Source organism: Microcaecilia unicolor, chromosome 2, assembly GCF_901765095.1.
Source record: "Microcaecilia unicolor chromosome 2, aMicUni1.1, whole genome shotgun sequence".
NCBI classification, from domain to species: Eukaryota; Metazoa; Chordata; class Amphibia; order Gymnophiona; family Siphonopidae; genus Microcaecilia; species Microcaecilia unicolor.
Window position 1 is genome coordinate 99,745,805 of NC_044032.1, and position 26,063 is coordinate 99,771,867.

The following is a 26,063-nucleotide window of genomic DNA, read 5'->3' on the forward strand; positions in this document are numbered from 1 at the left end:
TTGTCTTAAATTGGTTTGAATCAAACCTCTGGAATCAGTCCTGTTCTATAAAACGATCAGCTTCAATACCCACTGTACATCCGTTATTTTCTGGTGTGCCACAGGATACAATTTTAGCTCCTATTCTTTTTTTGTCCCCAGTTCCATCACTAATTCAAAGCCTTGGGCTTAATTATTATATTTTTGCAGACCCTGACTCTTTTAAATACAGCCCTTGATGCTATTGGTTTCTGGCTGACATCACAGGGTATGAAGCTCAACACTTCAAAATCAAGAGCAATGTGGGTACCTTGATGCTCTCCTTTGCCAAATATTCAACCACAGATAAATAAGGAATCTGTCGTGTTTTCCAACTCCATAAGGATCCTGGGCTGTAAAACTGATTCCTACTTTACATTTGACTCTCAGATTTCATCAGTTATCAAATCATCTTATCTAGCTATTCATCAGATACGTTCTGTGAAACCTTTTTTCTCACTAGATCATCTGAAAATTCATGCTTTTGCATTCATTTTAAGTAATATTGACTATTGCAATTCTCGGTATTATGGTCTGAATCAGTCTGCTATTAAAAGGCTACAACTGGTCCAAAATACCACAGCTTGTGTACTGACATGCTGGGCAGATTTGATCACATCACATCACTCCTGCTTTACAGGGGCTCCCTTTGCCTGTCAGTTTCATTGAGGATCTGTTATAAGATCTTCTTTATCTTACACAAAGCCATTACTACATATTTAGCTGATTTGTTCATTCCTTATCATTCTCCATTTCCCACCCAAACACAGCACGTTTATCAGGTTGCCATCCCACTGTCTACTAGGTACCACCTCAGTACTATGAGAGTCCACATACTGAGATGAATCATTTACAGTTTAAGGCAGCTCTGAAAAGCCATCTTTTTTCCCCCCAAGGTTTTGGGGAAATAGGTTACAATGGCACGAGGCTCAGAACAAACTTGTTGCTATTATTTTCTTTCTTGGTTATTTTTTTCTCTATAACTTTGGGTTTCTTTCTTTTTTTGGGATTGTAACATTTTTCCTCCTTTTTCCTTTGCTATTATAATGTTATGAATGTAAACCAGTTTTGGAGGTAATGTGGTATAAATGTACTAAGAAATGTACTAAGAAATGGAACTCCCTTCCTAAGCGACTATCCAGCTTATTTTCGAAAGTTAAAGACGCCCATATTTCGACCCAAATCGGGAGATGGGCGTCCGTTTCCCGTGGGCTCCCAAATCGGTATAATCGAAACCCAATTTTTGGCGTCCTCAACTGCAGTCTGTCACAGAGACGAACAAAGATCACGGGGGGGTGTCGGAGTCGTGGCTAAGGCGGGACTGCGGCGTGGTTATGGGCCTAGGAGAGATGGGGGTCTTTAGCTGATAATCGAAACAAGAAGGGCGCTTTTGACGAGAATTTGGTCCACTTTATTTGGACCCTTTTTTTTCAGGTCCAAGTCCCAAAAATGTGCCCCAACAGACCAGATGACCACCGGAGGGAATCGGGGATGACCTCCCCTGACTCCCCCACTGGTCACTAACCCCCTCCTACCAAAAAAACCCTCACTTTACAAACTTTTTTTCCCAGACTGTATGCCAGCCTCAAATGCCGTACCCACCTCCATGACAGCAGAATGTGTTCTATCCCTTTCCCTGGTTCTGATGTGGGTCTCGGGTGAGTGTGACACCTTTTCTGTTAAGGGCACTGCAGAGTCACATCAGCAATGCATTGTGGTGGGTGTAGAATATTGGGCTCTGTGATTCCACTAGCTTGTGTTAAATGCTCACGATGTTGGTAGTTGATAGGCTGTACTCCCATGGTGCTTTTCCCTCTGCTTACTGGGTCAGAGTGTGCCCTGTTTTGTTTCCGGTAGTCCATGAGGTAGTGACCATTTGTGTAAGACACTTTTAGATCCCTTTCATGTGTTAGCCACGTTACAGCACTCAGTTCTTACCTTGAATGTTGCTGAAAGAGGGCATTGTACACCATTCTGCCAGCTCGGACCTACTACTGCTAATCTCAGTACCAGGGAGACTCGTTGCCAGTGGGGCACAACCTCTGATCTGCAGTTAACTGTGAGTAAAGGTGCTTATTCAAATAAAGAATATTTTCAGCGAGATTAGTCTTCAGGTGTGAACTGCTGTGCCAAGGTTATACAGCAGCAGCAATTCCTGTCCCTGTGGCACTTTTAGTGGGTACTGCAGTGCACTTCAGGCAGGCAGACCCAGGCCCATCCCCCCCCCCCCACCCGTAACACTTGTGGTGGTAAATGGGAGGCCTCTAAAACCCACTGTACCCACATGTAGTTGCCCCCTCCACCCCTAAGAGCTATGGTAGTGTTGTACATTTGTCCCTCCCATGACCAAATGGCTTGGATTGGGACGTTTCTGAGCTGGGCGTTTTTAGTTTCCATTATCGCAAAAAAAACAAACAAACGCCCATCTCAGAAGGGACCAAATCCATGGCATTTGGTCCGTCCAAACCGTATTTTCGAAACGAAAGATGGACGCCCATCTTTTTCGAAAATACAGTCTGTCCCGCCTCTTCACATACCCATTTTCGGACATAGACACCCATGGAGATGGGCGTTCGCGTTCGATTATGCCCCTCCACGTCATACAATTGACTATTTCATATTTCACAAATTGCTAAAAACATGCTTATTAAGATCATCTCTCATTGACGAAAGCAATGAATTCACTGTTCAGTCTTTAAGATGTACTATTCCTATTGATTTTTGCATTCTGTTATTGTTATTACATTGTACTCACATAAGTTTCTATTTTTATAACTAATGTAACTTGGATTTGTCATCAAATGTTCTACTTTTAATATGAGCCACAGTGAACCTGAACTTGTTTGGGATAAATTGTGGGATCCAAATGTCATAAATAAATAATATGTTTTCAATGAAACTAAAGTAAAACAAACCAAACCTCAATACACCAGAAACTTTCCAACTTCCAGTGGCAACAACAGATGTAGGGTCTACAGGATTCAACTCAACTGAGGCTGGTACAGTAATCTATGAAAAGCAAAGATCAGCTATCACCTATCAAGAAGTCATTCACAGCTGCAGAAGTTAATCTCTTTCCTTTTAATATGCTGAATACTGAAACCTAAAAACACGCCATGCATCATGAACAGCTGGCATGACAAAATCCATGACAAATAGCAATGAGTTTGGACTCAGGGCAGAAAAGACCTCAGAATCTGGACAGCATAGAAATCCAAATTGGCTTCCACACTGGTACAGCTCCTCACAACATATATATCATCTCTCTCATGATGCCCAGGTTTTACCAAAAGATGCAGAACATAACCATGTATGGAATGAGCACTATGAGGCTGCTAGTGATTTCTAAGGGGTCCTTTTAATAAGGTGTGCTGAAAAATGGCCTGCACTGGTATAGACACATATATTGGACATGTGCAGGTCCATTTTTCAGCGCACCTACAAAAAAGGCTTTTGTTTGAGGCCAAAAATGGACGTGCGGCAAAATAAACATTGGCGCACATCCATTTTGGGCCTCAGACTTTACCGCCACCCATTGACGTAGTGGTAAGGTCCCACTACCGATTACTGCCCGGTTAGCGCCACGCGGTAAAAAATAAAACATATTTTCTGCCGCACGTATCGGATGCACATAAAAAATTGAATTACCCCCAGGGCTCACAGTAGCCGGGCGGTAGATGGGCCCTAAGGATAAAAGCAGAAAAGGAGAGAATGAACAGAGAACCCAGAAGGTAAAGTGCCTAGGTGGTTTAGGGGAACCTGTGCTTGCCTCTTCCTAAAGGTGCATGTCCTGTCAAAGAATGATTACTAATCTATAAGGAAGATTCTTCCCTAAGCGAAACCATACCTTACTAATCTATGGCTTCCCTTGGGGAAGAGCCAGCATGGATTTAGCAAAGGAAGTCATGCCTTACTCATGTACTAAGGACAAGAAAGGGCCTGGCCAGCTTACTTCACTCTTCCTTTGCAAAGAATCCTTTGATCTCAGTCTTGGTATTCATAGATCTAACCTCACCCATAAGTCACTGTTCCTGCCTTGCTGTAAATTAGCACATTACAGTCTAAATTATTCATGCTCTGCCTCTGCATTATTTGAACAGATGCCTGTGTGACATTAATTGGAAACCCGACTGAGCTGTTTCCCTTATTTTTTTATTGTTTATAAAATATAACAACCAATCCGCACCACAGAAATGTTACTTTATAAATCAATCAATAATCCTTCTAACCTAAAGGAAGGTATACATTTCCTTTTAAAGATAATATGGCACATGCAAATGTTTTAACAAGCACTCATACAACTTTTTCCATTATCAAGTATCTTTTCCCCTTCTTCCACCTCTGAATTTGGAGACAAAATTCAAATGATTCATTAGCAGTGATTGTACCTCATGGCAAGATTTTTCCTACAGGCACAGAATGGGAAAAAGTCTGTTTTGAATATGTTCTATCTTTCTGTTCTGGCTCGTCACAGAATGTCTTGTTTATGGGCCCCTTTTACTAAGCCACGTAGGCGCCTATGCGTGAACAACGCATGCCACAATGGAGTTAGCACCCGACTACCATGTGGCTCTTGTGGTAATTTCATTTTTGGCGCGTGTCCGCTACGCATTTCTGAAAAATATTTTTATTTTCTGGCGTGCATAGCGGACGTGCGCCAAGTGGCATCTGACAGGCATCGGTCATTAGTCACAGAAAAAGTGGGAGAGCGACCAAGGAAGCCGGAGACTGGCGGATTTTCTCAGGCATCGGTCATTACCATCCAAATTCTTTACCACTAGGTCTATGGCTGGCGGAAAGGTCTCAGACCCGAAAAGGGACTCACAGCAATTTTGATTTTGCCGCAAGTCCATTTTCAGAAAACAAAGGCCTTTTTTACAGGCACACTGAAAAATGATTCAGCATTTAACCAGCCAGGTGCCAATCCTGGCTGGTCAAATGCTGCTGAATATTTGGGGGTCAGTATCAGATTTGCAATTTTGTGTGTTGGATATAACCCTGAAGGGAGAATGTAACTTCTCTCAATTTTTGATTGAAAAAGGAACAGTGCTATGGTGGCCATTTTAGAAACACTATTCCATCACCATGGCAGATCCCAACCCATGACTTTTATGTGGTGTAGGTGCTGAGCCTTTGTCCAGCCACAATGAAAAGATGTTTGCAGTGTCTCAACACTTCTCCCCTCCCCCCACACATGTACATTTCCTCTGAAATGAGGTTTCCCTTGCAGAACAAGAACTGCTGCTTTGGAGCCAGTACAAACCTTCCCGTACAGCTTCTATCAGAAATTGTAAAATTGCAAGCATGACGTTTAGATATACATTGTTAAATGTCTAGGTGGAAGGGCTGTAAAGGTTCCTATTTGGTATGTCCAAGTTTCTGAAACTGTCAGCAGCTCTAAATATTTAGGGCTGCAAAATGTCCATGCCTGCCATTTCACAAAGCCAGCTGCTTATCTGCAAGTTGTCTCCACCGTGTTCTTCTGACCCCCTGTTGATCCAAGGCCCGCCCTTCTGATCCCCCTCTCCACAGCCACCCCTTCCAACCCCCCTCTCAAGGTGGGACCCTCTTACAAGCCCTGGTGGTCCAGTGAGGAATCATCAGGGCAGGGGCAATGACCATTTGCTCCTGCCTATGGCTGTGGCCAAATCCAATATGGTGGCTATGATTTTTCATCCTAGTTTTTCAAGTTTAGGGTTAAAGGTCACAGTTGCCATAATGGATATGACCACTGTCATGAGCAGGAGCGAATGGAAATTGTTCCTATCCCAATGAACCACTAGGGATTGAGGTAGGCCTGAGGGGGCCTGCAGGGAGTTTTGGGGAGGTCATGTGTGGAGAGGGTCAAAAGGGGCAGCTGTGGGTAGATGAAACTCTGCTCATTATCATTTGCTAAGGACAGGAATCAACAGAGGAAATGTTGTTGACAGTTCTTCTGTCATTGTTAATGACTTCCCATCTTTAGAATATGTTGCAATTGAGCCAAACCATAAACAGTATACAAGATAGACTGATAAATAATCTTACATAGACAGGGAAAGTTAATGTCAACACCCTGGTGATGGAAAGCGGTATTACAGCTGATGCAATTTTTTTTAAAGTTAATATTGTCACCATTCTTTTAGGTTTCTCAATTTAGTTCTCACCAGCCAGAGTGTTGAACAAGAAAAAAAAAGTGTTTTATTTGCAAAAATTATTATTAGAATATCATTAAATGCGTTTTGTACAGGTCGTCAAAATTCGCACAAATTACAATAAGCAATTTCAACTAAATTCACTTTAACCCCCAGCTGAGGAACAAGAAACAAATTTTCAAGAAGCAGCTCAGATAAATAGCTTACATTCCTTCCTTTTAACACTCAACTCTTGTCTCAGACTAAATACTTTCACCTCTTTGGTTCTGACTCAATAGTTTTGATTTTCTTCTTTCTTTTACAGGTTTTCCTGGAGCTACACTCTCAAATGTCAGAACCCAGAATCCCGGATTAGGTAAGTTTACTCTCTCTCTCTCTCACTAAGGGGCCCTTTTACTAAGGCGCATAGGTGCCTATGCTCATCCAGCGCGTGCCAAATTGGAACTACCGCCCGGCTACCGCGTGCTCCAGGTGGTAATTCCATTTTTGATGCGCGTCCAAAACATGCGGTAGAAATTTTCTACCGCATGCCACTTACCTGGCAGTAATCGGCAGTGTATGCACGCTGATAATTACCGCCCGGTTAAAGTGTGAGACCTTACCGCTGTCAATGGGTGGCGGTAAGGTCTCAGGCCGAAAATAGATGCTCGCTGGTTTTAATTTTGCCGTACGTCCATTTTCAGCCACAACAAAAAGGTCTTTTATGCAGGCACACTGAAAAATAGACCTGCGCGCGTCCAAAACATGCGCCTACATCAGCGCAGGCCATTTTTCGGCATGCCTTAGTAAAAGGGCCTCTAAGTTTCTTCTTCTATTTCAGTGCTTCATATGGCTGTGATTTATGCTAGTGTGCATACATTTAGCTATTCTGTCTGTCATATAGCTGCCTTCTCTTCCCAGGACTTTCTTGAACGTTGGGCACCTTCATCCTCTTCCTCTGGTCACCACGATTAGGAACCTCCAATGACACTTTCGCTAGCACACCTGCTAGCCTGATTTTACCCAAATCAATAAAAGATTTTATCTCCCCAGCATTGTGTACTTCAAGGTGTCTCGGAACGAGTGAAGGAATAGCCTAGTGGTTAGCGCAGTGGTCTTTGATCCTGGGAAACTGGGATCAATTCTCATTGCAGCTCTTTGTGATTCTGGGTAAGTTACTTAACATTTCCATTGCCCCAGATACAAATACTGTAAGTACCTATATCCTATAATATAATTCTCACCTCCAACGTTCTGTGCCAGGGACCGTGGATCCGTGGTCTACGAGGCACCATCAGTGACGTTACACCTCACGCCCCTCCCACACTCTGTCCCCCTCCGCGTAACCTAACCGCCCATGCCGCCCAGCTGAGCAGAAAACCGCCGCCCCGACACTCCCGCCCTCCCGAAACTACCGCCCATTTGAGGACAATACCACCGCCCCAACATTGCCGCCCTCCCGAACCTGCCGCCAGCTGACCCGAATACCGCCGACCTGCTCTCCCACACTAACAACAACAAAAAAAAGAGAACAGACAGCTGACGTCTCTGCAGCCACTTCTCCTCTCCCCTTACGACGCTGCCCCTGGAGAAGACCCCGGAGGAGCGCAGCGACATCAGAAGGGAGAGGAGCAGCAGCTGCAGAGGTGCATTTTACTTTTAACAACTTTTTAAAAAATGTTTCTTTATGTTCCGGCTGTTGCTGCTGAACAGGAGAAGCAGCAGCAGCCACAGAGTTAGCATTTGCGGGTGCCGAGGGGGTTCATGTGGGCGGGGGGGAAGGGGCTTCGTTATGCGCCAGGGGGGGAGTGGGTCGGGTGAGATCGCCAGGGGGGGGGGGGGCGAAGGGGCTTGCAAACCGCGTGCCCACACCAAAAACCTGCAACAAAACCTATTTTAACCCCCTGACTTCACTACTGTAGCCTACTCTGAAGCCTGCCTGCCTGCCTGCCACTGCTGCTAAATAGGAAGATTCATTGGTACAGGCAACCCGCATCGACTCTATCGAAGGTGAACTATGCAGGGGGGGGGGGCAGGGGAGGCGGGACCTTAAGACCACAGAGGGGGGAAGGGGGTCCTCAAACCACAGAGAGAGGGGGGCCCTCAGAGCACAGAGAGTGGGGGTCCTCACACCACAGACAGGGGGGGGGGAAGAGGGGTCCTCAGACCTGAGAGGGGGAAAGCGAAGGACACTCACTGTCTTACACACACACTCGCACACACTCATTCTCACATAAACACACACTCTCTCACAGACACACTTGCACCCACTCTCTGTCTCACACACACACACTTGCACATTCACTCTCTCTCACGCACACAGTCACTGTCACAGACACTCTCTCAAACATACACACTCTGCCAAAAACCTTGCTAGCGCCCGTTTCATTTCAGCAAGAAACGGGCCTTTTTTTTACTAGTTTACAATATAAACCCCTTTGAATGTAGCTGCAAAATCCACAGAAAGGTGGTATATCAAGTCCCATTCCCTTTCTTGTACTTTCTCAGTAAGTGGTCTGCATTTAGCACAACTGTATGAACTACCTAGCCCAAAGAAATAAAATTTAAGGTAAGCAATCCCTAACTTTCCCACCCAGAATTTGATATTTTTCTGTTTTTATTATTCTCTCTCTCTCTCTCTCTCTCATTCAGAGACTATGAATGCCAATACCTTGTGTTAACTCAGTTCAAGCCAAAAAATAAAAAAAACCTTACAGTGTGAACATCTTCCTGTGGACTTCCACACACAGGAGGTCAGATTAGTCTTGCAGCTACAAGGCTCCTACAACCAAATTCTGACATGCTTTCATTTTGTGTCTGGTGCTCTGTGCCCTTAGTGTCCTCAGAGGAGTTACATGAAGCATAAAGCTTTTGGTGTAATTCTTTTCACAGTTTAATCTGCAAAAGCTTGGCACAGACGATTCACAATTTTTTTTCCCTTGGCAAGCCCTAATTCACAGCTTCAGATTCAGAGCTGAGCCATGCCTCAGACTGTTAGCTGTCAAAACCCCTCTGTGTGATTTCCAGTTCTCACAAGTTCTAGTTAATTATTTCCTCTGAATCTTTATCTTTTCTTAAAGCTCATACATTTCAGAGCAGACCTAACCCTGTGTTTCCTCTTTCAGCCACCCCTCTCTGTCACTCACCAGTCAGACACCTTACCAGGTTGAATCATTTCTCTTAGAACACACATCCAAAAACACTCTCCACTGAAGACACTTTCTAAAAGGGTTTCAGAATGAAAGCTCAAGGAATCAACCAGTTTCAAGCTCTGAGGACAGGATAACTTGGCACAGACCAGGGGCGCAGCCAGACCTCAGAGGGAGGGGGGTCCAGAGCCCAAGGTGGGGGGGGGGGGCACATTTTAGCCCACCTCCCCCAGCCGCCGACCCTCCCCCACTACTTTTGACCCCCCCCCCCCACTTGCCGCCACTGCAAGGTAACTTTGCTGGCGGGGGTCCCCAACCCCCGCCAGCCTTAGTCTTCTTCAGCACCGGTCTCAGGCGCGTTTGCTGATCTGTGCTGTGAGTCCTGACATCCAGGATGTCAGTACTCACAGGACAGATCAGTGAAGGCACCAGAGACCGGCGCTCGGCGGTGGGAGGGGGGTCAAAAGTGGCAGGGGAGGGTCAGAGGGGGGTCAAAAGCAGAGGGGGCCAGGACTAAATCTGTGGGGCCCCATGCCCCCATGGCCCCACCTAGCTACGCCCCTGGCACAGACTCCACACACTACTACCATCAAAGCTCCGTCCCAAATAACACAGTCATCAGTTTAGAAGGTTCAGCTGCTTGTCCCTGTCCCACAGCAGAAGGAGAGAGGTGCATCCGTGAGCCAGTGACAGGTCACAGACCCGTGTTCCTTAGCCCTTCTACTGCAGGTACCCAAGCAAGAAAACTGCCCTACATAAAACAAAAATCCCCGCCTCTGCAACCCTCCTTACCTTGCCAGGATCTCCCAATGTAGTTTTCCTCCTCTCTCCATCCACTCCGCTGCATGGCCCCGCATGCCAAACCAGCTTCAGAGATTCCACAGGGCCAAACTGCTTCCCTGGGCTGTGAACCACTAGCTATCCCTCACAGCAGACCAGGGAGAGCTTCCCCTAGCTCTCTGTACCTTGCTCTAGCTACTACACTGTCCTGGGGCCGAATGGGGCCCAAAGCAAGTTAAAAGTCAGGCCTCCTGGTGCGAACCAGCATCCAGCACATGTGCTGCTGTCATCACGCTCACATCCATGCCCATACACCCAACCAGCCAGCCAGCCACAAGAGGCAACTAACACCCAGCTCTTCCTCCCCATAGCCCAGCCCTTCATTATGCACATGAGCGCAACTCTTCAGGGTCCCTGGCTGCTCCCACCTCGGACTCCAGCTCCATCCCACAGCTTCTTGGTTCGCAGCTGCTCCTGCCTCTAGTGCACCACGTTTCTAACATTGGGGTACTGAAGCCCCAGGTATTTATTTTTAAACAAAACTCTATTTATATATAATCCCCCATTATAATAGGGATTACTGAGTGTTGTGAGAGCCCCCTCCCTGTGGAGTCACTGGGGGAAGGAAACTGGTTGGAAAGGGAGAGTTGATGCCCAGCCCCAAGGGGAGTGTTTGTGGGAAAGTGCTGAGGGAAAATGTTCTTGGTTGTTGGATGCCAGCAAGGGAGGAGTATAAAGTTAATAAATGTTGTGGTTGGGGAAAGCACAAGGTCTTTGGTTTTGCCTCTACCCCCGCCAGGATGCTGGAGGAGAGGGAGAATACTTGATTGATGTAATAAAACTAAAGCTGAATCAAGGAGAGGTTTTTGCCAGTCAAAGCAGTAATCATGAAGTAGAGATGTGCTCCAGGTGGGACGAAGGGGATCCCAGCCTGAGAGCAGGAACAGGGAAGAGCCAGTTAGAGCCCAAGGTAGTAGTCCTGAGAGGTATACCTTGGGGAAGAGTGTGGACAGACAGGGAGCTCTGGTCCATAAGATCATTTGTGGCACCAGTGCTGCAGGCACAATCAGTAGTGTAGCCAGAAGGCAATTTTTGGGTGGGCCAATAGGTTGGATGGATGGGCACTGGAGAAACACCTGCCATCTGATGCACTCATGCCCTACCCCTGCCACACACCTACCCCACTCCCATATGCTTTCCCCAACCAATGAGGGTAGCAGTGCTGGCTTCAATGGCTGCAGGCAACCTTGAGGGCTAGGTCAAGTACAAGAGGCTGCACTCTTCATCTTCCATTGAGCCACGGTCCTCCAACACACATATGCTTCTCCCCAAAATTCTGCATCCATAGAACCCCCTGACCCTCCCCCAACAGTGGATTCAGAGCGGAGCTAGTACACTTCCCTATAAAACTCACTACAAACCATAAACAAATTAAATTGAAATCCCAAGAGGGCAGACCTTGCATGTGCACAGCACCAGAGAAATAGAAAGAGATACATTTACTCCCACACTGTGTAAAATATGATGGTAGCACATGCCAGAGATGGTGTTAGGGTGGTACAAATAGGGCAACTGCCCTTGGCCTCCTGGTCAGAGAGAACCCCAGGCAAGCCGGAAGCCAAGGAAGGTACAGCCTGGTAGTAGGTTTTGGGGTCCCCTCCCAAATTTCTGCCCTGGGCCCGCCCCAGTTATATCCAACACCAGCTCTGGCAGGATGTACATTTCAAATCTGACATATTCTAATCACAAAACAAAAAAATAAAATTATTTTTTCTACCTTTTGTTGTCTGGTCATTTTACTTTTCAAATCATGTTGGTCCCAGACTCTGATTTCTGCTGCCCTCTGTCTTCTCTTAACTCACTCACCAAGGTCTCCTGTCCATTTGACATTTCTACTCTCTCCATGTCCACTATCCATCTTCTTCCATTTCTGTGCCTCTATCTTCCTTCATGCTCAGCTTTTCCCCTCTGTTCCTCCTCTATGCCAATATGACTATCTCCTCTCCAACCTTATCCCATCAAGCTTCTCTCCCTTTCACTACCCCCCCCCCCCCCTTTCCAGCATCTGGTTTGCTTGATCGATTCCCCCTCTGTCCCACCTTCCCTCCCTACCACTGTGGGTTCAGTATTTGATCCACTCTTCCTTCATCCCCTTGGTCTGGCATCTCTATTTCCATTCCCTACCTCCTTGTGCTGTTCCAGCAGCGTTCTCCCTTCCCTCCAGTCCCCTCTGCTCCTCTTCTTCCCACCAGTCAAGCAGCTCTCTCCCTTCCCTCCAGCCCCCCTTTCCTTTCCTTCCAGCAACCCTCCTCCCCCCACAAGTCCAGCACCCCTCTGCCTTCCTCCAATCCAGCTATCCCCAATCCAACATCCCTCGCTGCCTTTCCTCCCAGAGGTCCAGCCAGCCAGGATCATTGCTTCTTCCTGCCCCTGCCCTGCCACTGCCCACTGAGCCGGCAGCTTTCATATTCGGGCCATCGCTGGTAGAGATTCACATAGGCACTTCAGAGCCTTCCCTCTGCCGCATCCAGCCCTCTCTGATGCAACTTCCTGTTTATGTGAGGGGGTAGCTAGGGTGGCTATACGCCCCTGAGACACAGCATTAGATTGTTCCACCCTGAAAGGATAGGTAATGAATAGGAGGAGTTGTAAATATGTACAGACTGTAGGATCTACAAATTGGATGAGAGGATTTACACCATATCCCTGAGTTGGCTTGTGACTTGTTTGTACAGAAGCATCAAGTTGGATTACAAATCACCTGCATTACTTTGGAAGAATTTCAACTGCCTGTTGCAGCATTTTCAGTAAAGTTCCTGTTGTGTTTTATGAAATCCTGGACTGGAGTCTTTTCATTGTGTGAGAGAGAGGGTGAGTGACTCCTAGAACCAGTGGTGTGCTGGAGCCGGCTCGCACCGGCTCGCAAGAGCCGGTTGTTAAATTTTGTTCCGACTTGCGAGCCAGTTGTTCCTAAGTGTGAGCCGGGTCTCCTTCCTTTCTCCTCCCTCCCTCCCTCCGGATCTGGTCCCTCACCTGGCTGAGTCACCCTTGTCCAGAATTCTTCGGGGCAGGCAGTCTTGCCTGCCTGCTGCCGGCTTTGACCCTCCCCCACTGCCAGATCGCTCTTTAAAAATGGCCTCCGAGACTGCCAGGGGCGGCCTCGCGAGACTTCTGCTGAAGTCTTGGAGGCCGCCCTTGTAAGTCTCGGCGGCCATTTTGAAAAGCAATCCGGCAGTGGGGGAGAGTCAGCGCCAGCAGCGAGCAGGCAAGACTGCCTGCCCCGAAGAATTCGCTGAACAACTCAGTGAGGGGGTGGCAGGGGAGAGAAGGAAGTCGCTGGACATGGGTGGCTAGAGGAGGGGGGCAGGGGAGAGAAGGGAGTCGCTGGATATGGGTGGCTGGAGGAGGAAGGGGGCAAGGGAGAGAATGGAGTCACTGGACATGGGTGGCTGGAGGGGAGGGCAGGGGGAGAGAAGGGTCGCTGGGCATGGGTGGATGGAGGGCAGGGGAGAGGAGGGTCGCTGGGTATGAGTGCATGGAGGGCAGGGGAGAGGAGGGTCGCTGGGTATGGGTGGATGGAGGGCAGGGGAGAGGAGGGTCGCTGGGTATGGGTGGATGGAGGGCAGGGGAGAGGAGGGTCGCTGGGTATGGGTGCATGGAGGGCAGGGGAGAGGAAGGTCGCTGGACATGGGTGGATGGAGGGCAGGGGAGAGGAGGGTCGCTGGGTATGGGTGGATGGAGGGCAGGGGAGAGGAGGGTCGCTGGGTATGGGTGCATGGAGGGCAGGGGAGAGGAGGGTCGCTGAACATGGGTGGATGGAGGGCAGGGCAGGGAGAGAGAAGGGTCGCTGGACATGGATGGATGGAGGGCAGGGGAGAGGAGGGGAGAGAGAAGAAATGCTGGACATGGATGGAGGGGAGGGAAGAGTGAGGAAGGAGATGAGATGAGGGGAAAGGAAGAGAGGAGAAAAACTGCACATGGATGAAGAAAATAGGCAGAAGCTGGATCCACTGGACAGTCAAGTCTGCGGAGGACCAGAAATGAAGAAGAAAGGAGGAAAGGAAAGAAATAAATAGAAAGGAAGCCCTGGAAATGGAGTTAAGAGGACAGATAGCAGCAGAATTGGATGCTGGGCCAGCATGATCAGAAAAACAGTCACCAGACAACAAAGGTAGAAAAAATCATTTTATTTTCATTATAGTGTTTGGAATATGTTCACTTTGAGAATCAGGTGCTCAACATTAAAAGTTTATATTTATTTACTTATTTATGGCATTTTATCGCACATTAAACATGAATTAGATTGGAACCTGGGATCATTTAATTTTTTTTCCTGGAGTAATGCATTGCCGCCACCCCCCCCCCAGGCTCTCTCCCCAGCTATAGCCAGCTCTGCAATTTGGGGGGGGGGGGCGCAGAGGGGGACCAGGGAGAGAGCCTGTTGTTAAACATTTACCAGCACACCACTGCCTAGAACTATCAAAAATAAAGTAGTAAAGGTGGATAACTCAAACTCTATGGCCTACCGGATTTTATCCAACCCCCGCTTGCACCCAGCTCAGTACAAGGAGTAAGAAAGGAAGAAAGACTGTGGTTATTGTTGTGTGGCCCGGATCGAGGGTGCTCGACCCTGAGAGCCAGCCAGTGTCCAGGATGCTGGTGTGAAAGTGAGAACCTGGTTACATACACTAAGATGGGAAGTGGAACCCAAAGCAACCGCTCCCTGCTTTTTATCCAAAAATAACCTGTGCCTCAATTGTGAGGCTTTAGAGATGACAGGATAAATAGGTAAGTGTATTTTTAACCCTAGAACGCATATTGGGGGCCTTTTAGGCCCCCATGCTTACATTTTTGCTATTATCTGCAAAATTACTTTAGTTAGAATTTTGAAACTCAAGGTATTACTCAAGTATGTCATTGTTGATAATATCCAGTTGTTCATATAATTTTTTTTCATAGGCATTATGGTGTAACAATGCTTGTTTGGTGAAAACTACATCTGTACGAATTGGGGGCCTTTTAGGCCCCTGCTGTTTTTATCATGTTCTCAGAAGTGTTTGTGTCTCAAGTTACTTTATTTGTACTCAGTAATGCTGGTGGAGGGGCCAGGGTGTGGATAATAACATGTGAGGATGTCATGTGATTTTTGGAGGGAGTGATAAGGCCATGACATCACCTCAGGTCCTCTGAACACTGAGGACAGTATACACTGTGAGCTAATTGCTGAAGGACCTGTGATAAGATAAGCTGTTGAGAGGAAATCTGTTTCGTTTTCTAACATCTAGTCAGCAATGGCACAGTCTTCCTCCAAGTGTCTGACTGACCAAGAGATTGAAGCGATTATGTTTCAAAGCGATGATGAAAGTGAACTATCTTTGTCTGATGAAGAATATCTGCCACCAGCTAATCAAACATCCTCATCCAGTGATTCTTCTGATGATGAAGAAGTGAATCTAGTGGATCCTCAAGAAGTGATAAGTAGAACATTTTTTGGGACAGTAATCCTACATTAGTCGGACGTACTCCAATACACAATATTGTGAGACAGGCTCAAGGAGCTGTGGGAAGTCCCAGTTACTTTACCCCTAAAGATGTATTCTGTACTTATTTTTCTGACAATATTGCAGAAGAGAGGACCTCTTATGTTCAAACCTAGAAGGAAGACGTATCGCTTCAGCAAAAAATAAGTCCTGGAAAAATATCTCAAAAGAGGAACTTTATGCATATATTGGACTTTTCCTGCTGGCAGGGAGTCAAAAATCGTATGATGTCCCAATATGAGAATTATTTCTGGATCCATTTTCTGATCCACACTATAAGGCGACAATGTCAGTGGGCAGATATGAGGAAATTAGAAGGATCATTCGCTTTGATGATAAGCGAACTCATGCAGCGAGATTTGAAACAGACAAATTAGCCCCTATCAGTTATATCTGGAACATATTTATCAAAAATTGCACAAAACTTTACAATCCTAGTACTAATGTTACTGTAGATGAGCAACTTGTACCGTTCAGAGGACGCTGCAAATTCATACAATACATGCCCAGCAAGCCAGCCAAGTACGGTATAAAAATCTTCTGGATGTGTTATTCTGCAAATTATTATGGCATAAATGGCGTAATCTACTGTGGCAAAGAGGTTGGTGCACCAGTACAGAAGGATCTGGGGTCTGAAATAGTCAAAACTCTTGCTGTTCCAATATTCAATTCAGGTAGAAACATCACCATGGACAATTATTTCACCAATGTTGAACTAGGCAATTTTCTGCTTGCAAAAGCTATTACACTTGTTGGTACTATAAAGCAAAACAGACGAGAAATTCCAGCAGCACTCAAACACAATCGTCAGCGAGCACTTTATGAGAGTGTCTTTGGATTCAATAACAAAGCGACTTTGGTATCTTACAAGGCAAAGAAGGAGAAATCTGTAATTTTACTCAGTACCATGCATCACGATTGCAGTGTTGACAGCAATAACCAAAAATTGAAACCAGAAATCATCCTGCATTACAATGCAACAAAAGGAGGTGTAGATAAAATGGATGAGATGGTGGGAGAATATTCGTGTAAGAGGCAAACAAAACGATGGCCTGTAGTACTATTTTCAAATATGCTTGATGTAGCAGCCCTAAATTCATTCATTATTTATACAGAAACTCATCCTGAATTTCATGCACAGAGGAAGGACAGGAGATGCTTATTCTTGAAGGACCTTTGTCATGAACTTGTAATACCTCACATGATAGAGCGAAGCGACTTGAAATGCTTGCCAAAGAAAACTAAAGAAGCAATGAAACAGTGTGGCGTACAGTTTCAGATTACTCCAGAGCCAGGAGAAAGAAAACGAAAGCGTTGTTTCATGTGTCCAAGAAACACAGAGAGGAAAACTGAGCGATATTGTTCCACTTGTAAGGAAACTGTTTGCAAAGAACACTCTTCTGAAAAAATAACATGTCAGAATTGTTTGGAAGACTAATATAATAGAAAAGAAAGTTAGAATAAAAATGTAGCTGCAGCTAGTTTGCTATAGATTTCTATGCATTTTTGTGTGTTTTCATGTCTTTGCGTGAAATTTGGGAAAAAAAAGATTTTTTGGTGTTTTCTGTGAAAAATTATAATTAAAATGTTGTCCACTATTCATATTTTATTGAGCAATTTTGAAATAAACTTGTGAAAGTTATTTAAGTGTGTTTTTCTACATTATGTGCATGGGGGCCTAAAAGGCCCCCATGACGTTAATATGTATATTTTTAACATCATGCGTTCTAGGGTTAAGTGCTATGTTTGGATACATTATTCTGGTATTAGGACAGATCTTGCTCATGTTGGAAGGTATTTTGAATGTTTCAATTATGTGCTGAAATAGGATTTGACAGAGTTGATGTTTAGTTGGTGTTTGGCTAATTTTAGTACCAGGTGAGAAAAACATTGCAAGTAGAAACAGGATTTGTATTAACACAGCTTGCAATTTTTCCGAGTTCCTGCTGCACCGATTTCAAGGCACTGCACCAGGTTAAAACGTGCCTTTTCACGTTTTACTGGAACAGAGCTTCAGAGTTCTGCTTTCTGTATATTGTTTCATAAAACAGATGGGGCCTCATTTATTAACCTACATTAACAATTTAACTTAACATATAGGGGAATGTTTACTAAGCTGAGTAAAGCAGCTAGCGCAGACCCACACTAATGTCTACTGCATGTTAAAACAGGCAGCTCAGTAAAAATCCACAACTAGCTGCCTAATGCCAGTAGGGGCAGGAACTGGGCAGGTCAGAGGTTTGGTTGACTGTGACAGCTAGTGCAGGGGTCTATACCATAGGAGCCCACTTTTCAAAATTATTGGGGGTGCTAAGCCCAGTGAAAATAACCCTTCTTTGGATACAAAGAATTTTCTCAATATTGGGGGTGCTCAAGCACCCACAGAGTCGGCTACTATGGTCTAAACCACATGCTAGGTGTCATGAGGGCTGAAAGCGCGGCTGAACTCATCACCACCACCTGAAAAGGAGGTGGTAAGTGCAGCTGCTCTAATGGAAATCCAGTAGCACTAAGGTGAAATGTCGTGGCAATACACCCACTGGCCTTCCGATCCTCCCCCTAATGTCTAATTCCACCCCTCCCATGTCTGATCTCCCTCCCAACCCCTCCCCCCCATGTCAGATCATCTTCCCAGTGTCAGATCTACATCCCTCTGTTGTATCAAGGTCAGGGTTTCTTCTATCTGGTGGGGAGGAGGGAATCTGACCTGCGGAAGGTAGATTGGGAGGGATATCTGACTGGGGGGGGGGGGGGGTGAGGGGAGCCAGCTGTGGGGGTAGTATCACACAAAGGAGGAAAATCAGACAATGGGTTTTTGGGGTGGGTTGCACCATGGCTTGGTAGTTTTAATTTTTTATGTCTGGACTGGGCCCCACTCTGTTACCTGCAGTGGCAGATAGTGGGTGCTCTCATGCTACCTGCCACTACATGTAACTCTGTGTCTGTGCTCTCTGTGCCCTGTATGGTAGAAGTCACATGAATTTGGCCTCATTCTCTAGCTCACAAACCTATGCCCCCTCCTCTCAAACATTCAGGGATGCGCGGGTATATTTTCATACTACGCAGGCACTCAGATTCTCCCACGTATGGGACAGACTATAAAAAGGCATGTTCTCTCTTTGCATGAGGTCAGAGTGGTGTGTACTGCAGTCGAATCACAGAGAGTTTTTGGCTGCCTGTACCCTGACCAAAGGTCCCCATCCGATCTCACACCCTCTGGCCCTCCCAACTAAGAACTTGGGGCTGTTGCAGTCACGTCTCCCACAGCTACCTGGCTCAGGCACTGCGAGACTCCTCGACTGACTCAGAGAGAGACTCTCATCTGGTCTGGCCAGTCATATCAGTGAGTGATGATGACTAACTGAAGTGAGAGCTCAAGTGGGGGAACCTATAGTCAAATGATCCATGATGGCAAAGGCCCCCTCCCCCCGAAACTTTCCAGCACTTCCCACTGAGGACCACAAAAGTCTTCCACTATCTACCCCACCCCTCACCCCCAGGCCTACCTGAACGATGTCCTGGGGGTCCAGAGTAGATCAGGCAGCTGTGATCCCCAGTCTCTGTAACCTTGGAGGATGTAATGGGTCAGTTCAGCAAGCTGAAGAGTAGTAAATCACCGGGACCTGATGGTATTCATCCCAGAGTATTAATAGAACTAAAAAATGAACTTGCGGAGCTACTGTTAGAAATATGCAATCTGTCCCTAAAATTGAGTGTAGTACCGGAAGACTGGAGGGTAGCCAATGTTACTCCGATTTTTAAGAAGGGTTCCAGAGGAGATCCGGGAAATTATAGACCGGTGAGTCTGACGTCGGTGCCGGGCAAGATGGTGGAGGCTATTATTAAGAATAAAATTGCAGAGCATATACAAAAACATGGACTGATGAGACAAAGTCAGCACGGATTTAGTGAAGGGAAGTCTTGCCTCACCAATCTAATGCATTTTTTTGAGGGGGTAAGCAAACATGTGGACAATGGGGAGCCGGTTGATATTGTATATCTGGATTTTCAGAAGGCGTTTGACAAAGTGCCGCACGAAAGACTCCTGAAGAAATTGCAGAGTCATGGAATCGGAGGTAGGGTATTATTATGGATTAAGAACTGGTTGAAAGATAGGAAGCAGAGAGTAGGATTGCGTGGCCAGTATTCTCAGTGGAGGAGGGTAGTTAGTGGGGTCCCGCAGGGGTCTGTGCTGGGTCCGTTGCTTTTTAATGTATTTATAAATGACCTAGAGATGAGAATAACTAGTGAGGTAATTAAATTCGCCGATGACACAAAATTATTCAGGGTCGTCAAGTCGCAGGAGGAATGTGAACGATTACAGGAGGACCTTGCGAGACTGGGAGATTGGGCGTGCAAGTGGCAGATGAAGTTCAATGTTGACAAGTGCAAAGTGATGCATGTGGGTAAGAGGAACCCGAATTATAGCTACGTCTTGCAAGGTTCCGCGTTAGGAGTTACGGATCAAGAAAGGGATCTGGGTGTCGTCGTCGATGATACGCTGAAACCTTCTGCTCAGTGTGCTGCTGCGGCTAGGAAAGCGAATAGAATGTTGGGTGTTATTAGGAAGGGTATGGAGTCCAGGTGTGCGGATGTTATAATGCCGTTGTATCGCTCCATGGTGCGACCGCACCTGGAGTATTGTGTTCAGTACTGGTCTCCGTATCTCAAAAAAGATATAGTAGAATTGGAAAAGGTACAGCGAAGGGCGACGAAAATGATAGTGGGGATGGGACGACTTTCCTATGAAGAGAGGCTGAGAAGGCTAGGGCTTTTTAGCTTGGAGAAGAGACGGCTGAGGGGAGATATGATAGAAGTGTATAAAATAATGAGTGGAATGGATCGGGTGGATGTGAAGCGACTGTTCACGCTATCCAAAAATACTAGGACTAGAGGGCATGAGTTGAAGCTACAGTGTGGTAAATTTAAAACGAATCGGAGAAAATTTTTCTTCACCCAACGTGTAATTAGACTCTGGAATTCGTTGCCGGAGAACGTGGTACGGGCGGTTAGCTTGACGGAGTTTAAAAAGGGGTTAGATAGATTCCTAAAGGACAAGTCCATAGACCGCTATTAAATGGACTTGGAAAAATTCCGCATTTTTAGGTATAACTTGTCTGGAATGTTTTTACGTTTGGGGAGCGTGCCAGGTGCCCTTGACCTGGATTGGCCACTGTCGGTGACAGGATGCTGGGCTAGATGGACCTTTGGTCTTTCCCAGTATGGCACTACTTATGTACTTATGTACTTATGCTACCCATGCTGGCTCCAAAGATCAAAATGGTGGCTGCAATTCTCGCAAGAGTTCACGGCCACCATTTAGAACCGCAGAGCCAGAACAGGAAGCAGCGGCTGGGAATTGCTACTGCCGACCTACCCTAGACCAGCTGGGCATCAGTGTGAGTAGGTCCAGGGAGTGGGGGGTAGATAGTGGAAGACTTTGGTGGTCCTCAGCGGGATGTGCTGGGAGGGGGGAGGGGGAGGGAAAACAGAAGGATAATTTTTAGATGTAGGGAAGGAAGGGAGAGATGATGTTGGGAGTGAAGGAAGAGAGAGGGAGAGTTGTGTGTGGGTTGGGGGAGGGAAGGAGAGATGCTGCACAGAAGGAAGAGGAGCGAGAGAGTGAGAGAATTGTTGGACATGGGGGTGGAGGGGAAGAAGGGAGAGATGTGGCAAAGGGGTGGAAAGGGGCAAGAAAGGGAAAAATCTTGCATATAGTAAGCATGCCAAGTCACATGCCTTAGGCATGTGACACACTCATTGGGCTCCCTTCTCCAGCTCATATGAACAAGTGCTCTTTTCTCCAGCATTGGCACGTTGCATTTCTCCTCCCCTCTCGATAAGGTAGCAATCTCACTTCCCCAGTTTTGCAACACTCTCTCTTTTCCTCCCTCCCTCATTCCCCCCCCCCCTCCGTTCCTTTAAGCATGTCACCTAGATCGCCGGCAGCAGTAGTAGCAGCAGCTCTAAGAACGGGCTGCATCAGCTAGTCTGTGGAATGTTCTCTCTGCCAGTCTACGGAACCGTCCCTCTGCCAGTCCCGCCTCCTCCAGAAACAGGAAGTACATAAGTATATAAGTAATGCCATACTGGGAAAAGACCAAGGGTCCATCGAGCCCAGCATCTTGTCCACGACAGAATCAGAAGAGGCAGGGACCAGCAGAGGGAAGGTCCTGTGGACTAGCCAACACAGCCTGTTCTCAGTATGCTGCTTCTGCCGCTGACGGCAATCTAAGGTGAGATGCTTAAAGGACCGGGGAGGTGGAGAGAGAGAGATACAGTGTTACTGAACCAGGGAAGAGAGAGTACTGTCTTACTGCGAGGGAAGGGGAGAGAAAGGAGAGAGCTGCAATACCATGAGGGGAGGGGGAAAAGGAAAGGACTGAGCTATCATACCATGAGGGGAGGGAGAGAGTTCCACAACACAAGGGGAGGGGAAAGAGAGAGAAATGATGCCAAGATCTTTGGGGGAAGAGGGGGAAATACTGGGGTGGGATTGGGGGAAGAAAGGATGCCAGGAGTTATTTGGGGGGGGGGGGGAAGAAGAGAGAGCGATACTGGACCTCATGTGAGGTGGGGGCAGGAACGAGAGAGGAACGTTTAATTCCCAAGAAGGTGGGTAGGAGGAAGGGAAGAGAAAAGAAGAGATGTTGGACCCTGGGGATGGGGGATAGGGATATAGAGAACAGACAGAGGGACAATGCTAGAGACATGGACTGACAGGAATACAGAGGGATGATAATTGTTATGTGAGGGAGAGATAGGGACACAGAAGATAATGCTGGACAGGGAAAGAACATGGATGTATTGTTATAGGCAAGGTATACTTTTGCAGCAAAGTACAGTGTAGCTTAAACAGTCAGTATAAGCCAACCCCAAGTAGAAGCTTCACCAGTAGACTCTCAATTCTTAAGCAAATCTTCTTTATTGTAGTACTCAGAATAAACAAAGAAAATCCAACTTACAGTTCAGTTGCTTGTAAAAGAATTGTGGCCTTCTGCCCATAGAGTCTGTATCTAGCCACCTCAGTAGCAAGGAGATGGCCAGAACCTCAACCCAGCTGAGAGGAAAAGCTGTAACACTCAAGGAAAATAAGGGGGAGAACTCAGAGAAAATAAATGGGGATGACTTGGGTAAGTCTTGAGAAGAATGTCTTGAGGAGAATGCCTTGGGGAAATGACTTGAGGAGTGAGGAATGACTTGGGGAAAGCCTTGAGGCGATGGTGAAAACTCTTGATGGAATTACAACAGATTAAGGAGGAACCAAGCCCTAGAACAGCTACTGATGATCACAAAAGCATGATAGGAAGACTGGGCTCTCTCACACAGCCTGTAGGGGCAGAGAGGGAGGGCTGGCCCTAGCTCAGAGCTGACAGCCAATAGGAAAAGCTCACAAGGAGTCAATCATAGAAACTGCAAACTATAGGAAAAGCAGTCCTAATACTCTGTTCTGTCTATTATACAAACAATGCAATTAAATACAAATAATACTCATATTAAATATACACAACAATACACCTTGCCTCCATGAATATGGGGGCAGAACAGTGGACACAGAAGGGGGATACTCAACATGGTGGGAAGATGGTGTAGGGACACAGAGGGAAGATGGATGGTGGACAGTGAGAGAGAAGAAACGCCAAATGGACAAAGAGATCTTGGCAAGAGAGTTAACGAAAGACAGAGGAAAGCAGACACCAGAGACTGGGACCAACACAATAAGAAAAATAAAATGACCAAACAACAAAGGTAGAAAAAATAATTTTATTTTCTATTTATTGATTGGAATATATCTGTTTTTCGAATGTGCATCTGCCAGAACTAGCTTTAGATATGACTGGGGCCTGCGAGAAAAATATCATTCATTGGGTCTTCAATCTCCAGCATTGCAGTGGTAAATCTCCAGCTTTCGGATGGGCCACCATTGGCGTCTCTGTGGTAGATGTAGGGCAGATACTGTGTAAGCCCCCCACATTTACCACACATGCTTTGCACTTACCACATGTTAATTTTTGTTAACTTGCGGTAAATGTAATTTCTTACTGCATTTTCGTAAACTGGTCCCATAGTTAATATATAAGTCCCATTGTGAATGGGGCTTGAATTACTTAACATATGTTTGATCACTTTAATGCACATTAATAAATGAGGGCTATACATTTTTATTTTTAGGGTATAGATGCAGAGCCAAATATTCAAACAGATGCACATTCCCCAGTGGCTATTGAACATATAATTCTGTTATACATCCATTTTCAAACATATGGAAGGCAGTTCTATAACAGGGGGCCTATGTGGCACCTATTCTATAAAAGAAACTGGGCACCTACTTTCCTTTCTGGAATACTAGTGTAGCAGGTACATATAGTGGCCGATATTCAGACCGTGAGAGGTAGCCAGGCTGCCTCCCGCGGTCAGCGCTGAGCCCGGATATTCAGTGCCAGTGACTGGCATCAAATATCTGGGTGTTTTTTGGCCATTTACAATTTAACCATCTGAGCCAATATTCAGCGCTGTCCAGTTAAGTTAAATTCACTGAAGATATTCCAGCTATTTTGGAGGCCTAATTTGGCCACAAAACATAGCTGGTAATGTACTGAATATTGGTGGATAGTTGATTATATTGTGCGATAGAACCAGCAATATTATATTAAGCACTAACTGGCAATATTCAACAGGAAATAGCCAGCTATCTCCTGCTGAATATTGCCAGATATTCAGTTAAGTGCTACTTAACTGACTATGAACCATTCCAGGACAGTAATATCGGGTGGATAGAATTTAGACATGAACACTTACACCAGCTAGAGAGCAGGTACTTAATTATAGCATCAACAGTGGAATGGGGTGGGCCAACGGGACTATGGGCAAACCAATATTTTGCCCAACATGACATTAGCAATTATTAGAGAGTTTTGGGGGGTAGGACTAGGGATTGTTTTGTTTACACCTCCCCAAATAATAAGGTATTCTGCTGCCCCTGACTTATAGTATTCTATAAATTACATGCATAAGTGTGAGTCCTGCCTATATCCAGCCCAGACTGCACCCATGTATACACACATCTGAAAAATATGCACTGTGTAACATAGGCGCAAATATACAGAACAGTGTGTAGGTGGAATTTTGACATGTGCACACATATGAACATATATGCTATTATTCTAAACATCTATGCATGCAATTAGTGAGTAAATATGAGTGCCTACTTTGTAGAATGATCTGCTACATGCATAATGTCAGACACTATCCATATACTGAAGGAGTAGAGGGTAGATGGGGTGAATAACTGGGAAGGTATGATATATAGGAACAAGGATCTGGGGTTCCTAGCCCATTATAAACCATAAAGCTGTATTTCTCTCTTGATCACCCCATCCCTCACCTATCCACATCCATCCTGTTAGAATATCAATGATATGCTTTGATGCCCCATGCATACCTCCTACCCACCCCCATCCTCCCACCCTGTCAGACTGTCATAGTAATGCTTGAATGTTTTCACTTATATACACTGTCAGCTAGCACATTTGCTTATTTCCGATCTGACGAAGAAGGGCAACCTTCGAAAGCTAATCAAGAAATGTATTAAGTTATGTCCAATAAAAAAGGCATCATCTTATTTTCTTTTCCATGTTTTATTTTGTTTGATTTCTATTGATGAAAAAAAAAAAACTTCACTGACTACTAGTACAATGCAGGACTAAACTTAAAACTCTATGCCTGATCTTCAAAGCCATTAGAGGAAGTAGGCCAGAGGACCAGACGAACAGGATTTCTTTCTACATATTTCCAAGGTTGCTAAGGTACTCCCAAAGAGGGTATCTCTAGCCATACCCTCTCCAAAGGAATGTGACACCTACCAATAAGCCTTCTCTGAAGTAGCCCCTACACTCTATCTTGCACCCCCTGAAAAGTACATAAGTGTTGCTATACTGGGAGAGACCACAGGTCCATCAAACCCAGAATCCTGTTTCCAACAGTGGCCAATCCAGGTCACATGTTCCTGGCAAGATCCCAAAACAGTATAATACATTTTATGCTGCTTATCCTAGAAATAAACAGTGGATTTTTCCCAAGTCCATCTCAATAATGGCTTATGGACTTTCCTTTTAGGAAGCTATCTATCCTTTTTTTTAAACCCCACTAAGCTAACTGCTTTTACCACATTTTCAGGCACTGAATTTCAAAGTTTAATTACACATTGAAAAAATATTTTCTTCAGTTTGTTTTAAATTTACTACTTTGTAGCTTTATTGCATGACCCCTAGTCCTAGTATTTTTGGAATGAGTAAACAAGTGATTTACCTCTATCCATTCTACTCCACTCAGTATTTCATAGACCTTTATTATATCTCCCTCAGCCATCTCTTCTCCAAGCTGAAGAGTTAGCCTTTCTTCATATGGAAGTCATCACACTCCTTTTATCATTTTTGTCGCCCTTCTCTGTACCTTTTCTAATT